Genomic DNA, 18676 nt, shown 5'->3' with positions numbered 1-18676 from the left:
CAACGGATTTGTAGCGGGATCACTTTTATAGGTGGCTGGAGAGGTGCCCGCTTACCAGAGCCGTTGGGAGGGAGGAAAAGGATCCGGTCCTTTCCTCTCCTAGGCAGGAAGTCGAGTGAGGGCAAGCTGGCCTCTACTCGATGGCCTTGGAGGACTGGAGCGACGTCATACGTCGTTTCCGCCGGGCAGCCTTAACCACTTGCCGACTGCTCACAGTATATTTACTGCGGCAGTCGGCCCCGGCCAGGCAGAGTGACGTAGGTCTACGTCGCTCGCCTGTCACTCCTTCTAGAGCCAATAGCGGGCGAGCGCGCGCCCGCCTCGGCTTGTTTACGGAGGAGTGTGGGAGTGTGACTGGCGGACATGATGTCCGCCGGTCACACTACGATCGCCGGTACAGCGGGAGAAAGACAGAGCGGCTTATGTAAACAAGCCGCCTGTCAGTTCTCCCTGTGTAAAAATGAAGATCAGATGGTTCTACTATGTAGAACCGTTGATCTTTTTTTTTACACCAATAGGAATGTCCCACTTCAGTTAGAAGCACGCCCCTAGGACACACTTAACCCCTCCCTGTCCAATACAGTTAACCCCTTCCCTGCCAGTGTCATTTTTGCAGTAACAGTGCATATATATAGCACTGATTACTGCAGTAATGTCACTGGTACCCCCAAAAGTGTCAAAAATGTCAGTCAAGGGTCCGATTTGTCCGCCGCAATGTCGCAGTACCGCAAAAAAAAATCGCAGATCGCCGCCATTACTCGTTAAAAAAAACACCAAAAATGACAAAAATCTTTCCCTTTGTTAGTAAACGCGATAACTTTTGCGCAAACCAATCAAAATACGCTTTTTGCGTTTTTTTTTTTTTACCAAACATAGGTAGCGTAAAACAAATTGGCCGAAAATGTTAAAAAAATTTTGATTTTTACATTTTTTTGGGGGGGAATTTCATATACAAAAAAGTGAAAAATATTGTTATTTTTGCAACAATTACGCTCTTTTTTTGTTTATAGCGCGTGATCAAAAAATCGCACAGGTGATCAAATAGCACCAAAAGAAAGCTCTGTTTGTGGGAAAAAAAGGACGTGAAATTCGTTTAGGTACAGCGTCGCACGACCGCGCAATTGTCCGTTAATGTCACGCAGTAAAAAATCGCAAAAAACCCCCTGGTCTTTTAGCAGGAAAATCCTCCGGTGGTAAAGTGGTTAAAGGGCCCATTTTTTTTTTTTTTCATGGTAAAAACTTTTTTTTTTGCTTTTTAGTGTACATGTGAGATCTAAGGTCTTTTTGACCCTAGATCTCACATTAAAGAGGACCTGTCCTGCTTATTTTTGTTACAAGGGATGTTTACATCCCTTGGCTGTTAATACAAGCAGCGAGAGGGGACGGGATCGGATCTCTGATGTAGTAACCCGGATGTGATGTCATGACATCACTTCTGGTTACTGGAGACTTAAAGGCGCCAGATTTGCAAAAAAAATTACAGTATTCAAATTCTAAGTGCAATGGAGGGGTTTGGGGTAGACCCCAGTTCCCTGCATAAAGGCTCGGTTCACACTTGTGCGATGCGGGAAGGCTGCAAATTTACAGCCTGTTCCTGCATAACATCCGCACATCTGGCAGTTCACACTGCCATATGCGATACGCAGGGGGTGTCAATTAAATGTTAACGACACCCCCAGTTTGATCGCATATCGCAGTGCGATCTGACAGTTCGCACAGGATCGGTTCACACAAGTGTGAACCACTGTGCGATCCGATCCTGATGCGGCTGAAAAAAAGGGTCATGTGCGTGTTTGGTGCGGATACAGTGTGAATTCAGCCATACAAAGTGTATGGCTGAATTCGCATCCGCACATCAGATCGCGTGTAATGAAGGAGCAGTGCGCTCTGAATTACATGCGATCGTCGCAGCCGCAATAATGTGAACCGGCACAAAGAGTACCTGTCACTGCCTATTGCTGTCACAAGGGATGTTTACATTTCCTTGTGACAGCAAAAAAAGTGATAAATGGAAAAAAAAAAAACTAAACAGTGTAAAAATAAAAACTTTAAGTGTACAGAATATCGGCAGCTAGTATCAGTATCAGCCCTGAAAAAAATATCAATCGATTCCCATTGTTGACCACTTCCTTTCCTCTCCTGCTGACATTGTTTTACCCGATTGGTACTGTTGCGTTCCCTCCTCTTTTGAAGACAGAAATTGTTTTTTTTTTTTTTTGTTTTTTTTTTAATTTGGAAAGTAGGTGAAGGCTAGAATCCTTGTCAATTTTTTTTTCTTTTTTTGGGATTGTGTGTGTTTGCAAAGTTTTTCTCACTTCCTGTCTGGTGATAACATTGTCAGCAAGACAGTGAGCATAAATCTCCCTAACAGAGCCCTAGACAGCAGGAAAGACCTGGCAGATTTTTTTAATCCTTCTCTGCTCCACCCAAAACTAGGAAGAGATTTTTGCTGAACATACACATTAAAATGGAAACACTCATCACATATGCTTTCCTCACCATACTGTTCACCTCTGCACCCCCTTGTCCACTGCTCACCTCTGCTTCTTGTCCACTACAAACAACCCTTGCACCTCTTACAATGGCTCAGTTCCGCCCCTCTTCTATTACAGCTCACAACTACAACCTCGAAACCCCTGTTCTACTCCCTTCAACCATGGCAACCCCTTCCGGAACTGCACCTTTCCACCATTGCAACCACTACCACCTCTACTCCACCTACAACCTTTGCAGTACCTTTTTGCCTTTGCAGGCAGCAATGTTGGCCAGAAGTAATATGCGGTTCTTCGAGTAGATGGTAGTGCAGTGGCAGCAACAAGACCTGTAACAAACAAATGGCCCCTGCCCTCACCTATAACTGGCCTTCCCAGCAAGTTGCACATAGATGGGCAACCCATGCAAAATTAAACCATGGAGGAATTCCCTGCTCAAATCACCAACCAGTCTTACCAACCTAATTAACCTAACAGTATAGGTGAAAAACAGATTTAGCAGAGTGGTTAGCACACACGTGTAAGCTGCTGAGCCTCTTCACTGCGCCCCGGTATTATCTGCAGTCCTAACTTTTGTAAATGTATGAGAGCCTTCACATTGGAAGCACATTCAATATGGATAGATGGAGGGCATGTGAGCCTGGAGGGAGCCCAATCCTCCTCAAAGAAACAGGGGCACACTGGACACCCAGCAAAATTTCAGAAAAGGTGTCCAGTGTGTCCCCTCACCAATATTACATCAGTAACAAACAAATGGCCCCTGCCCTCATCTAGAACGGTCCTTCTTCAAAGCAAGGAGCACAATGAAGGGCAACGCATGTAAAACAAAACCAGAGGAAATTCCCAGCTCAACTCACTCAGGATAGACCTGAGACACACAGCAAGATGTGTGTGCCTGGTTCTAGTGTCGCCTGTTTTCCCAATAACTCTTATAAAGGAGGTTTATAATGCAGCAGTAGACTCGCTGGGATTTAGTTTGAAATTTCAAAAATGGTGTTCCTGAACCCATAACAATTCCTTGCAAACCTAACCATGACTAAATACGAAAAGCAATGCACAAAAGCTCAAAATGTCAGTGAGACCCCTGTTTTGTAATGTTCCCAGATCTGCCCAACCGTTGTTAAATTACAGAGCCAAACAACTTTACTACTCTCGTTTGGATCTTCTATAATGCATAACAAAAAATGTTGGTGTCCAGCTGCAAAAGGTTGACCCCTTTTATTGTCTTTTGGCAAGGGGCAGAGATGTAAATCACTGTGAAGTTGCTAACCATTAGGGACTCCTAGAAATGTAAGACGCAGGCAAGCGATTCATCCCACCATTGCACATTGAAATGCAAAGTTTTATTTTTGCATGGGTATAACCTTTTAATCAAATGTACCTTTTTCATGTTTTTAAGCCATTTAAAGATATAGTAAATATTTCTTTTAATTGTATCAGGGTAGAATTGTAGATCATAACATTGGGTTCTAAAAAGTAAATGTCCTTGATATTTAAAAAGTGCAGTCATCTTGTATGTATGCTTTACAGCCCTAGCAATGTTGATGCTTTGCTATCTGTGAGGACAGAATGTAAACCCAAAGGTTTACCAAGCTGAGAACTTTGAATTGTGGAAATAGTAGTGATCAGTAGAAGTGCAGGGGTTATTTGTGACCTGTCTGCTGCTGACATCAGCAAGAAGCAAGTCGTATGGAGAGGAAGCAGATGTGAGCCTGATTCTTGTGCAATCAACACTGGATTTCACTTACTAATGTAATTATCTGCTGAACAAAATGTCAAACATTTGTAGTGTAATCACTTAGCCTGGTACACACTCATAGACCTGCGCAGGGGGTGTGCCTGGGCACACCCTAATCAATATGTGCAGTGCCAATTCCCAACTATTGCCCAGGCTTCTCCCATGTTTCCTTTCCCCTTCCTCCCCCTTCCCCCCCCCAGCACTGATCCCCCCCCCCCACCCGCAAACCCGATCCTGACACCCACCACAAACCCGATCCCCTGCAGCTACCTTTTTAGTAGTTGACGTCCCTCCTCTGCCGCTCCCGACGACTTTAGGTGCTGCTGGGGCTTAGGGAGGATTGCAGAATGTAACCCCCCCTCACTCGTACCGGCTCCTGCACCCCCACCCCCCACCCAATCCATTTATTCCCCCCCCCCCCCATCCCTCCCACCTCCTGCAGCTGCTGACCGGCACTGTGTCCGGCTAGCTGTCATGCTGTATGGGGGATGGGCGGGGGGGGCTTGTTAAACATGTTTATCAGCCCCCTCCCTGTAGTGCAGTGGACCAAGGCAGCCGTCACTACCGATGGCTCCTGCCACTGACAGCTCAGCTGATCACCTATAAACTGAGAGTTTACTATGTGCCAGACTGATGAATGAATAAGGTCTCCATACAGTCTGCTTATTTCATTCATGTAAAGTGCTGCAGAGAGAGGGACTTTAAGTAAAGAGATATGGGGGTTTGTTTAGATCTCTGATATCTCACCAAGGACCCCCGCCTACAACCCGCCCCCCCCCCCCCCTTTAAAAAAAAAAATGGAATTGTAAAAAAAATAAAAGTAAAAAACACTGAGTGGACTCTGTCAAGCAGATCCACCTGCTCAGCGAGGGATCTCTGCTGATCCCCACTGAGCAGGGGGATGACAGGTTCATGTCTGCTCCTCTAATGCAGAACGGACACAGCCCGCTGTTCTCTATGGGGCAGTCAGATGGAAACGGGCCACCTGTCCATTTCCATCTGACCTGATCTTCTAGATGGAATGGGATCCCCATCCCTCTGTTTTTAGTGAATCGGATGCAGGCGGGTGTAAAGGGACATATGCCCATTTACATCAGCCTCTCCATAGAAAACAATGGGTGGTCTGATTAAGCCCACTTGAAAAACAGACAGGCAGACCCAATCGGTCTGTTTGTGTGAAAGGAGCCTAACGCCTTATTCACACCGGGCATACACAGCATACCTTTACAGGGATGCACAGGTGTCCGTGCATCCCTGTGCAGGCAGTCCCATTGATGTCATTTGGGATGTAGCAACTGCACATACAGCCGTTGCTCCCAATTTGAGATCCATGTAGGTCTGCGTGCATGTCCCTGAGCGCACACTGTCTGCGTTCGGGGTTCATTTGCCCACACCCACACGGATTTCGGATTGGGAACAACAGCTATACCTGTGCAGCTGTTGCAACCCAATTGACATAAATGGGACTGCCTGTACAGGGCGCTCCTGTGCATCCCTATGTGGGTAAACATGACCCTCCATGGGCGTACACTTTAGGATGCCACTTGAACAATGCTTTAGTAGTAATTTAGCAGGAATTTTGCAAAATGGTTTTTAACTTTTATATTTAGTAGGAATTTTGTTCATTTTGCCATGTATTAATCCACTATTGATGATTTGTGTAATTTTAGCTAAAATATAGGTTTGATAAACAGTTGCTCAAATATTGCGGTGCCTTAAAAATCAGTAGCACCTTCTTTTTATTCTACTGGCCATGTGCTTTCAGAAAATATATGGTTTGGGGGGTCTTTTATAAACACTGAAAGCTGTAAGTGAAAAAGGAAACCCTCCAAATTTTTAGAGAAATTTTTGCGTACATCCTATTTTCACTATTTATCAAAGTGAAGGCGAAACTTAAAAAATGAAAACCTCCAGATTTTTTGAGAAATTTGGTTATTTTCATTTTTATGTACATTCAGTTTTCACCCTTTCGCAAAAAGGTGCAATTAAAATTTACAAATATTTGTTAACTCAATACAGGTTAAGCCTTTAGATTTATTTATATTTATTTAGTAGGAATTTAGAAGGAATTTTGTAAAATGTGCTGTGTTTGTATCTGCTATAAATGATTTTAGTGTATTTTTAGCGAAAATATTGATTTGGTAAACATTTTGCACAAATATCATGGGGCCTTAAAAATCAGTAGCATGTTCCTTTTATTCTACTGGTCCTATGCTTTCAGAAAATATAAGGTTTGGGGGGTCTTTAACAAACTATGAAAACCTTCAGTTTTTTAGGGCTGCAACTAACGATTATTTTCATAATCAATTAGTTGGCCGATTTTTGTTTTTAATCGGATAATAACCTTAAGGGGTGGTGTATAATTTAGTTAATATGTAAAGTTTAAAAAAAAAGAGGCAATTTTTCTCTATCGTTCATTGATGGACGCAGTTCCTGATGCATATCAGTAGGGTTATACTGCCCCCTACAGGAGTAGGACACTAGACAGAAAAAGTTCTGGCTACGCCTATGTCCAGTCCCAGAGGGTACACCCTCTCTCTTCCTGCATAGGATGTCAGTTTTAATCTGTCTAGTCAAGAGTAAGGACCTTGTTCCCTGCTGGGATCTCTGGTCCTGGCAAAGTTTTTTTTTTTTTTTTTTTTCTAGTTAATTTTTTTTAATTAGCTTTTTTTCCAGATTTTTTTCCTGTGAGACCTATGCTGGATCTGAGCGACAGGCTGCATGTATAGATCCAGTGGTCACCCCAGCCGGCCAACAAACGCACGCAGACCTTAGCTCCATGCTGGGTCAGCAGCGACATAGTCCCACTGGACAGGGATTGGCCCGCGAGTTAAACATCTTGCCAGGTTGCCCCCACAGCCGGGTCTAGGCCCGAGTTGCAGCGGTCCTAATTGGCCGACACCCCCCCACTTCGGGGGAGAGGGGTCCTGTCAGGAGATGGCGCCCGCCTGTGTTCCTGGTATGGTGAGTAAATTCCCCCCCCCTCTTCCCCTGGCGGATTTTGGGGTGGAAGCGGGCCCCTCCATGGGACAGTCGGACCCTCACAGTCCCGTGTTCCCCTCTGTCCTGTCACGCACCCCCTCTTCTACCTCTCCTCCTCCCCCCCCCCCTCATGCTGGGAGCTATTTGGGCCTACTCCCAGGGGCTGGGACCGCGTTCCAGGCCGGATTCGGGGACGGGGGGCAGCGACGGACGATCGTGCGGGGGGGGGTCTCGATCCCCTTGTGGAGTCTGGGGAGTCCCCATGAGGGTCATTAGCTGCTCTGCAGGCCACCATTTTCTTGTAGCCTCGTGCTGGGGAGATCGGCGTCCATCCTGGTACACCTGGCTTGGCCATTTTGCAGTGGTTTTTCTGATGGGACTCTGAATGGGAGTTCCTGGAGGCGGTTTTCTGTGGGTGGAGCGTCCACCACCATACCCTGGGCGGTTTCTCAACTCATTTCCTTTTGGATCGAGCATGCTGCTGAAACGTGCAGATGCTCTGTGCCTTCTGCTGCATCTTGATGCAGTGAGTCTGGGGGTCTCTCTCTCTCTCTCTGCTGGGGGTCTCCAGCGCGATTGCCTGACAAAAAAAGTTCTGTCACTTTTCAGCTTTTTGCTGACGGGTTCCCCTGGTGCAACATGGACTCTACAGATCATGTGTCCCCACCTGACCCCTCTGGGAGGCCGCAGGGCCCTCCGGATCCCAGCTGTCCTGGAAGTGTTTGTGTCCTGGTTGGAGGTGGTCTTTAAAGGGCGAGGTGTTAAGAAACGCCCTCCGCCTACCCATGCCTCGGGTTCTGAGTCTGACTCAGCCACTGCAGACGCGAGTCTCCCTGCCAGGTCTGCTACCTCACGCCCTGTCTCCTCTGACAGTGAGGATGACATTTCTACCTCCACTGCTACACAAGATAAGTTGCCTGTGGACGCACTAGTTTCTGTGCATGAGACCCTGAAATTGGAGGATGCAGCTGCGACTGGGGTGCAGGTTATGTTTGGCACTCACAAGCCATTCAGAGCAGCAAAGGTTTTTTCCTTTTCCTGCGTATTTTAACAACATGCTCAAAAAATGGGACCGCCCAAAGCGTTCCCCTGGGGTACCTAAACGGATTGCTAGACACTACCCTTTTGAGGAGTCCCTGATAAAGAAGTGGGACTGTGCCACCTACAGTGCACCCTCCGGTCTCAAGAGTGAATAAGGCTACCGTGATTCCAGTGAAGGAATCCCTGTCCTTTAAGGATCTGGAGGATAGGAAGGCGGAGGCTGTGGCCCGCAATATGTACTCCCTGGTGGGGTCTGCACTGAGACCGATGTTTACGGTTGCCCTTGTCAATCAAATGTTGACTGAATGGGCTAAATTACTACACCGTAACCTGGAGGGGAAACGGGTTCCCTCTGCCTTCGAGGAGCTGTTGGACAAGCTGGTGCAGGGACTGCAGTTTGCGATGCTGTGCTGGACACTGCTCCTATATTGGGCCGACTGTCAGCTTCAAGACTCCCTTGGGTGGGTCCAAGCGACCCTGGTCTGGCAAACAAAAGTCTGGTTTCTCTTACGTCCTCCGACAGTCGCCGCCTCTTCATATTCGTCACATATGGGGTATTAGACTTTGCTCCGAAGGAGTAGCTAGGCAACAGAATATGTTAACAATAAAGCTTTAACATATCCCACCCTCAAGGGGTGGTCCCCTCAGTCAATACCCTCCTACTTCCTGCAACCATATCTCAGTTTTAATGTCTAGCTTGTCAGGAGTGGCTGGCTCTCTCTGTGCTGGGACTTTCTGTCCCAGACTCTTTCTTCTTTTTAATATTTTGTTTGAGTTTTTCTCTCTAACTTTAATTAGCTGTTATTTTGTCAGCGTTAGTTAGTTCTTCGGACGAAGAGGATCATGCGGACTGGGTCTCGGGCTGATCCCCCTGGTCGCAGGTCGTGGGTCAGTGGCTTCCCAGTCTGCCATCGAGCGTTCAGCCAGGTAACGCTCCTGGCATAGTGAACGACCCATCCCTGTTCGGTGCAGGGATGATTGGTGAGGTGGCTACCTCACTGGACGCTGTGCGGTTTCTTAACCCCCATTTTGTGCGTCTTGAATTGCGACTCTCCCTGCCTCATGTGCAGTGGCTTGTTCGCCTGTGCGGGTCCCCCACGCCATGTGAGGTAAGTGTATTTATGTGGGGACCTGTCTGTCTGGGGGGGTGTCAGTCTGGGACTGTGTAACCTGCCTCTATTCACACTGCTTGTCTCCCTATCTCTCGGCTGCATGCTGTGGGCTGCAGGGGGGGGGGGGAGCTGTATGACACTGTGTGTGTCAGGCTGGGCAGTGTGAGAAGCTGTGTGCTGTGGGGCATGTTTCTTTTGGCATGTTTGGGCATATACAGCGATCGCTGCGGCGATCTAACATGTATTCTTATATTGGAATGTAATATGTGTTTTAATGCACTGTGGAGCGGCGTTTTCGGCGCCAAACGACGCCATTTTGCCTGCACCCGCTCCGGCCGCATGGTTTACATGCATGGCGGCCATTTTCTTGTAGCCTCCATAGGCTTACATAGAGCGCCCTGGCAGCATCACTTCCTCTTTCCAGGAACACCGATCGAGGCAGCAGCAGCGGCGAGGGTCTCCTCAGGTTTTATCCTTCTGTTCTTGCTATCCATTGCCTGTGTTCAGTTTGCATATTCCCTGTGGGGGTCTCATTGTGCTTGAGTGTGGTGCGGTGGGCTGCGCTTGCCGCGCTTGCTAAAAAGGGGCAGTTAACCCTTGGTTGTCTGGCATTACAGGGGCAATGGATTCTCAGGAGGGCAAATTTCCTACAGTATTGGTGGAAAGCCAGGGGACCGCTGTTTCCCCCCCAGGGGGGGATTTAGCCACTATTGTGGCTGGCCTTGCTGCTCAGGTGCAAATGCTGGTGGCTGCTCAATCTACTAAAAGGCCCAGAGTTGCTCTGTCCTCTGATTCTGAGGGTGAAGGTGATGGGGCTGTTCTGGCAGGGGCCTCCTTATCGGGGTCCCGCTCCTCTCTTGATCTAGTGGGGTCTGAGGTGGAGGCTGAAGTTGAGGGGGTCGATAATTCTCCCCCTGGCTCGCCTGAAGAGCTTGCAATCATGGATGAGTTGATTGCTTCCATTAAGCAAACGCTGCGTTTGCAGGACGAAGTGTGTCCCCCCGCTGCCTTAGCGGCTTATGGGACGCAGAGAAAACGCAGGACGCCGCAGGTTTTTCCCTGCAATGCTGATTTTCAGCGCGCTGTTAAGGATCAATGGCGCGATCTGCGCAAACCTTTTGCGGTACCAAGTAAATTCAAGCTGCGTTATCCTTTTTCGCCTGCCACTGATGAACGGTGGTGTGTGCCTCCACCAGTGGATCATGCAATTGCGGTTTTGAACAAAGCCACTGCGATTCCTGCAGAGGGTTCCCCTGTTTTCCGTGATGCCACGGATAGGAGACTGGAGTCTCTTGCCCGTCATACTTATTCTGTTACGGGTTCTATGCTTAAGGCTCTGTTTGCTTCTCTCATGGCGGCCCAGGCGATCGCAAGTTGGACGCAGATGCTTAGGCGCGTTCTAGTGGCCGATTCGGCCTCGGCGGCGACCCTGGATATGGTGGATCAGATCCACCAGGGTGTCATGTATCTGTGTGATGCGGACCTGGACCTGATTCCGTTGGCTGCACGTGTGCACAGCGTGGCGGTGTTGTCTCGCCGCCTGGTTTGGTTAAAATGTTGGTCGGTGGACCAATCTTCACGTAAGACCTTAGCCAATCTGCCTTATGATGGGTCTCGCCTTTTTGGGGAGTCCCTGGATGTGTTGATTAAGGGGATCACCGGGGGTAAGAGCACTCTCTTGCCCCATTTCCCCAAGGCTAAGGGGGCTTCTGGGAAGAAGCATGCAAATTTTCGGCCCCCTCAGGGGTCCTTTCGTGCCTTTCGGCCGCACTACAAGGGCAAACCGTTCAAAGGTCAAGGCTCTCAGAAGAAGCCCTGGTCTGGGAAACAGAAGTCCGGCCAATCCGGACCTGCAGCCCATAACAGTTCGGCCTGAAGGGGCGCCCTCACCCAGTTTTGGGGTGGGGGGACGCTTGCTCGGTTTTCTTCAGCCCTGGTTGGCCCGTGTGCGGGACAGATGGGTTCTGGAAATCGTTCGATCTGGTTACAAGATCGAGTTTCTCTCTCGGCCGGAGAGCAGATTTTTTCCCTCAAATCTTCAACTGTCTCCAGAGCGCCTGCGGGACCTGCACCTGGCGGTGCGGGACCTGAGGGCTCAGGGAGTGGTGGTTCCGGTGCCTCATCGGGACAGGTTTCGGGGGTTTTATTCCAATCTGTTCACCGTGCCCAGAAAGGAGGGCAAGGTTCGTCCGATTCTGGACTTGAAGGCTCTGAACCGCTCTGTGCGGGTTCGCAAGTTCCGCATGGAATCCCTGCGGTCGGTGGTGGCTGCCCTGGTTCCGGGGGAATTCATGGCCTCCATCGATTTGAAGGATGCGTACCTTCACATCCCCATATTCGAGGGTCATCAGAGGTACCTTCGTTTTGCCATTGCGGAGGATCACTACCAGTTCGTGGCGTTGCCCTTTGGTCTCGCCTCGGCTCCGCGGGTCTTCACCAAGGTGCTTGCACCGGTTCTGGCATTATTGAGGGCCCAGGGCATTTCTGTCCTGGGGTATCTGGACGACGTTCTGGTTCGGTCTGCGACCAGACAGGGTCTGGAGGAGGACCTGTCTGTCACAATGCAAACTCTGCAGGAGTTTGGTTGGACGATAAATTTTCCAAAGTCGACACTGAGTCCGTCGGTTCGTCTCCCCTATCTGGGAATGATACTGGACTCGGTGCAGGCGAAGGTCTTCCTGCCGGAAGACAAACTCAGGACTCTCCGGGAGGAAGTCAGGTCCCTCAGGGACGTTCCGAACTCGTCTCTGCGGACGTGTATGAGATGTCTGGGATTGATGGTCTCGGCCTTCGAGGCGATTCCTTTCGCACAGTTTCACACGCGGGGTCTCCAAGCGGAGATCCTGTCCAGGTGGGACGGGCGACCTCAATCTCTGGATCTTCAAATCTCGTTGAGTCTTCGCACCAGGGAAAACCTTCTGTGGTGGCTCCAGTCCCCGTTGGTGTCCGGGGGCAAGTCGTTTCGTCCGTTCTCGTGGACGGTAATCACCACGGATGCCAGCCTGTCGGGCTGGGGTGGAATTCTTGAGCGTTCTGTCCGCTCAGGGGACTTGGTCGGAGGGGGAGTCTTCCCTTCCGATCAACATTCTGGAATTGCGTGCGATAAGGCTCTGTCTTCATCGCTGGACGGACCGGCTGCAGGGTTGCCCGGTTCGGGTGCAGACGGACAATGCCACGGCGGTGGCCTACATCAACCACCAAGGGGGCACCAGGAGTGCCCGAGCGGCTCGAGAAGTGGCCGACATTCTGTCTTGGGCCGAGACTCATGTCCCGGCGATAACGGCGGTTCACATTCCGGGAGTGGAGAACTGGCAGGCGGACTATCTGAGTCGCCAGACCCTGGATCAGGGGGAATGGTCTCTCCATCCGGCTGTCTTCCAGACGTTGTGCGCGAAGTGGGGTCTTCCAGATGTGGACCTGTTCGCGTCTCGCCTCAACAACAAGGTGATGAGGTTCGTGGCAAGGACGCGCGACCCTCGGGCAGACGCGTCGGACGCGTTAGTGGCCCCGTGGCATCAGTACAGGCTGATGTACGCGTTTCCACCGATTCAGTTGCTGTCCAGGTTCCTTCGCAGGTTACACTCGGAACGCAACACAGTGATTCTTGTGGCACCGGACTGGCCTCGCCGGTCCTGGTACGCAGACCTCGTGAATCTGGCGGTCGACGCCCCGTGGCGTCTGCCTCTTCGAGACGATCTACTGTCTCAAGGACCGATATACCATCCTGCTTTACAGTCGCTGGCTTTGACGGCCTGGCTGTTGAGACCGAGGTCCTGAAGGAGAGGGGTCTCTCTCCGGAGGTCGTTCATACTTTAATCAGCGCGAGGAAGTCTTCCTCGGGGAAGGTTTATTACCGTACTTGGAAGGCCTATTTTGCCTGGTGTGAGTCCAGGGGGTTTTCACCCCGCACGTACTCGGTGTCCCGTGTGCTGTCTTTCCTTCAAACGGGTGTTGATCAGCGTTTGGCGCTGGCTACGATAAAGGGTCAGGTGTCTGCTCTGGCCGTTCTGTTTCAACGTCCCGTGGCTTCCAACCCATTGGTTGGCACCTTTGTTCAGGGTGTGCGGCATCTGGTTCCCCCGAGGCGGGATCCTCTGCCCCCTTGGGACTTGAATCTCGTTCTATCTGTGTTACAGCGTGCTCCTTTTGAACAGATCAGGGAGATCTCGTTGTCTATGTTGTCCAAAAAGGTCGCCTTTTTGGTGGCGATCACTTCGGCTCGCAGAGTGTCGGAGCTGGCGGCTTTGTCCTGCAAGTCTCCGTACCTGGTTATTCATTTGGATAAGGTGGTCTTGCGACCTAATCCTTCTTTTCTGCCGAAACGAGTTTCGGAATTCCATCTTAATGAGGATATTGTCTTGCCTTCGTTGTGCACGAAGCCTAAACATCCAAAGGAGGTGAGATTGCACTCTCTGGATGTTGTTCGGGCGATAAGGGTTTACCTTAAATCGACTGAGTCTTTTCGAAAGACGGACTCCTTGTTTGTTCTTCCAGAGGGTCCTCGGAAGGGCATGGCGGCTTCGGCCTCTACCATCGCCAAATGGATCAGGCAGACCATTGAACAGGCCTATGCTTTGCAGGGGAAGGTTCCTCCTGTGCCTGTGAAGGCGCACTCTACTAGATCTCTGAGTACGTCCTGGGCCTGTCGTCTTGGGGCTTCTGTAGCCCAGGTGTGTAAGGCGGCGACTTGGTCGACCGTGCACACTTTCACAAAATTCTACAAAGTAGATGTTCAGGCATCGGCGGATGCTTCCTTTGGCCGCAAGGTTCTTAGTGCGGCTGTTCCCTAGGGTCCCTTGTTGGGGACTCCTGGCTGTTGGGATAAGTTTTGTATCCCCTGGTTTTTTTGTCTTTTCCTGGGTTGTTGCTCCTGTTGAGCACTTATTTTTGCTGTTGCCCAGCTGGTTTCCTTCCTTTGGTGAGGTTCCTTTCTTTGATGTGGAGACTGCGTTGCCTTTCGGCGCGGATGCGTTTCCCACCCCTCATGTTTGCACTGCTTTGGGACGTCCCCATATGTGACGAATATGAAGAGGCGGCGACTGTCGGAGGACGTAAGAGAAAACGGAATTTTTGTAAAATCTTACCTGTAAAATTCCTTTCTCTGAGTCCTCCGACAGTCGCCGCCCCCGCCCCTCTTTTGGGGTTTGATTGTATACTCTACTGCTATTCCACTAAAACTGAGATATGGTTGCAGGAAGTAGGAGGGTATTGACTGAGGGGACCACCCCTTGAGGGTGGGATATGTTGAAGCTTTATTGTTAACATATTCTGTTGCCTAGCTACTCCTTCGGAGCAAAGTCTAATACCCCATATGTGACGAATATGAAGAGGCGGCGACTGTCGGAGGACTCAGAGAAAGGAATTTTACAGGTAAGATTTTACAAAAATTCCGTTTTCTCCAGACCTGGAGGAGTTCTCGGCAGGTTGTCTGGTCCCTGGAAGAGTCCAGGTTACTAATCAATGTGCTGGAGCTGAGAGCGATCCGGCTTTGCCTAGTACACTGGACCGAGCACCTGCAGGGTTGTCCAGTGCGCATTCAATCGGACAATGCCATGGCCGTGGCTTATGTCAATCACCAAGGGGGCACCAAAAGGGCCCTTGTGGCCTTGGAAGTGGCGGACATCCTTCATTGGGCGGAATGCTTTGTTCCAGCTCTCTCCACTTCTCACATTCCAGGAGTGGAGAATTGGCAGGCGGATTACCTCAGTCAACAAGGTTTGGATGCAGGGGAATGGTCCCTCCATTGAGAGGTTTTCCAGCAGGTGTGCCTTCATTGGGGCACTCCAGATGTAGATCTGTTGGTGTCTCGGGTCAACAGAAAAGTACAGAGGTTTGTGACCCGCTCCTGGGACCCTCTTGCAGACGCCGCAGACACTCTGGTGGCCCCGTGGGCTCAGTATCCGCTGATGTATGCTTTTCCTCCTTTCAAGTTGCTGCCAAGACTTCTTCGCAGGATCGAGGCGGAAGGGATTCTGGTAATTTTTGTGACTCCGGACTGGCCTCGCTAAACTTGGTACGCCGACCTGGTCAGACTAGTCACAGACTTTCCTTGGAGACTTCCTCTTAGGGAGGATCTACTGTCTCTCATCATACGTGGAAGTCATACATAGTGTGGTGTGAGTCTCTTGGGGTTCCCTCTCACTCTTATCGGTGGCTCAGATCTTGGCTTTCCTTCAACGGGGAGTTGATCAAAAGCTGGCCTTGAGTACTATCAAGGGTCAGGTTTCAGCCTTGGCAATTTTCTTCCAAAGGCGATTGGACACCCATTCCCTGGTGCGTAACTTCATCCAGGGGGTGCGAGGAGACTTGGTACCTCCGGTACGACCTCCATTGCCACCTTGGGACTTAATTTGATGCTGTTGGTTCTCCAAAGACTCTCAGGAGATTCCCCTGCTTGCCTTATTCTAGAAGGTGGCCTTTTTGGTGGCTATCACTTCTGTGTGCAGGGTGTCGGAACTGGCGGCGTCCTGTCGTTCTCCCTGCCTGGTTGTTCACATTGATAAAGTGGTACTACGTCCGCATCCGTCCTTCCTTCCGAAGGTAGTTTCCAGTTTTCACTTAAATGGGGACATCGTGTTACCCTCTTACTTACTGACATGTATGGATGGTGTACTGAGCTGTATGTGTGCTGCACTGTCTTCTGACGGGTATGGACGGTGTACTGAGCTGTATGTACGCTTCACTGTATTTCCTGATATGTAAACAAATAATGCATTCTGTATGCAGGCCAACTAATCAATTATGAAAATAGTTGACAACTATTTTCATAATTGATTAGTTGACAATTAATTCGCTGTTTCGGCCCTACAGATTTTTAGAGAAACGCGGTTCTTTACATTTTTGCGTACGTTCAATTTTCACCATTTTGCAAAAAAGCGCAATTTAAAAATTACAAATATTTGGTATTTATTAACTCCCTACAAGTTAAGCTTTTATATTTACTAGGAATTTTGCAGGAATTTTGTGAAATTTGAGGTGATTATATCTGCTAAAAATTAATTTAGAGAATTTTTAGTGTATATATTTGATAAACATTTGTGCAAATATCGCAGGGCCTTAAAATCAGTAGCAATTATTTTATTCTACAGGTCATGTGCTTTGAGAAAATATACACTTTTTTTTTTAAATAACATTTTTATCCCAATATACAACAGCCATAGGGACAATTAAATAGATTTACACACACACACACACACACACACACAAATTATATATAAAGCTAAGATTGTTTTTGCTGCCTTTTCAACTCCCAAAGAAGTGGCCGGATCAATAAGTATTTTCTGTACTTGCTGAAAACACTTTTAGCTTGAAAAACGAAAATGTATTGTGGCCACAAGTTTAGATACACGATACACTGTAATGAAGTTTAAAATTACCATTGTACAACTGTACAGCCTCATGCACACAGAACGTTTTTACAGCTATTCCTATGGATGTCTGGCATTTTTTTTTCATCCCTCTAAACTCCCCTGCCTGTTAGCCTGTGTGTCCATGCACGCATAGGCTTTTTGCAACCTTTAGTGGCAGGAGAGCTTAGGGCAGAAAAAATGCTTGACGCTGCTAAACATGAAAAAAACGCTAGGCACATTTAGCACTTCAGCATTTATTTTTTTCAATAGCCAGAATAAATTAAAATGTATTAATATGAAAATATATGAATTATGAAAATAACTAATAATAAATCATATCATTTTCATAATTATGAAAAGAAAATAAATGAAATAAATGGCCAAACACCAAACACTACTAAGTGGCTTTGAAAAAAAAAAATGCAGCTTAGGTGAATTTTTAAAGCTGATTTTCTCCTGCCAGGAGAAACAGTTTTACAGACAGTGTGCATGAGGCCTACAGATTATGATCTGCAGTAGAGGTTGACTGTTTACAAGTTTATATGCCGGAATCAAACAAACAGTGTCAGTTAGTACTGCTTAATTCTCTTCAAATGTATTTTGTAATATTGATTACACGATTACAAATTTTCAAAGAATTGTGCGGCCAGGTCAAAAATTAGGGGGGGGGGGGGAGAAACACAAAGCAGCAAAAGTATTCATACATGCACTATGGTTAAACTATCATCTTCATAGGAATAGAACTAATCCCAAATCTGAAATTAAGAAAAATATTGTGCATTTTGTTTGCATTCATTTACATGACTGGTTAGTAAACTGCAAAAGAAAAAGAAAAAAAAACTCCCCCCTGCAAGTTAGGAGGATAATGTGTTAGTATGCATCACATATTAGGACATTGTGAAAGACTTCCCTTAACCCTTTTGCCGCCAGGCCCTGTGTTCCACTTTTAAACTTAGCTGGCCAGGCAATTTTTGCAATTTTTTCTCTATTTTGTTTTTCCCTTACAGCTTTTAGTTTGTTAAAGACCCCCCCCCCCCCCCCCAACCATATATTTTCTGAAAGCACATGACCAGTAGAATACAAATAAGGTGCTACTGATTTTTAGGGCACAATGATATCTGGGCAAATGTTTTCCAAAACAATATTTTTGCAAAAAAAAACCACTAAAATCATTATTAGCAGATAAAAACACAGCGCATTTTACAAAACTCCTGCTAATTATAAAAGCTAACCTCTATTGAGTTAATAACCACTATTTGTAAATTCTAGATTGCGCTTTTTTGCGGAATGGTGAAAGTCGAACGTACGCAAAAATGGAAATATCCAAATTTCTAATTTTTCATTGTTCCCTTAACAGCTTTCAGAGTTTAAGACCCCCCCCAAACCATATATATATATATATATATATATATATATATATATATATATATATATATATATATATATATATATATATATATATATATATATGTTTTATTACAATCAAATGTTTAGTTATTGCAGTTCACTAGTCCTTAGGTTATGTTTGTGATGGGTGGAGTTTGTGAATGGTTGCTTAAAGTTAAAATATTGCAAGAAAAAAAAAAATTTTATAACCGTATATATTGAGTAGAATTTCTGAAAACTTGAGCAGCTGTTCATGGCAACCAATCAGCTTCTATCTTTCTCACCTATCACTTCTATCTTATTTTCAAAGCTTGTCTAAACAAGCTGAAAATATAAACTCATTGGTTGCCCTGCACAACTGCTGCAGATTTGTGTGCTGCAGTTTTGATACATTTCTTCCCAGTATATCTAAAACATGTATTGATAGTATCCAGTTTACAAATTTCCCTTTTTTTTTTTTTTTTTTTTTTTTTTTATTAAATTACATGCTGTCCAGCAAAAGTGGCTGTGTAAGGGGTTGGGTAAACTTTGAGTGCCTAATCATGCTTACTTTTTGCAGCAAAACCCATGCAATTA

The 18676-nt window shown here is 47.5% G+C and overlaps 1 protein-coding gene across 12 annotated transcripts in view; it reads left to right on the top strand.

Moving 5' to 3' along the window:
- Positions 1-18676, top strand: part of CASK (calcium/calmodulin dependent serine protein kinase) — a 651701-nt gene that overhangs the window by 310677 nt on the left and 322348 nt on the right. The gene's annotated exons all lie outside the window — the stretch shown is intronic.

This window comes from Pelophylax lessonae (genome assembly GCF_965119305.1).
Source record: "Pelophylax lessonae genome assembly, chromosome: 2".
NCBI lineage: Eukaryota > Metazoa > Chordata > Amphibia > Anura > Ranidae > Pelophylax > Pelophylax lessonae.
This window is presented reverse-complemented; position numbering and strand designations above follow the sequence as displayed.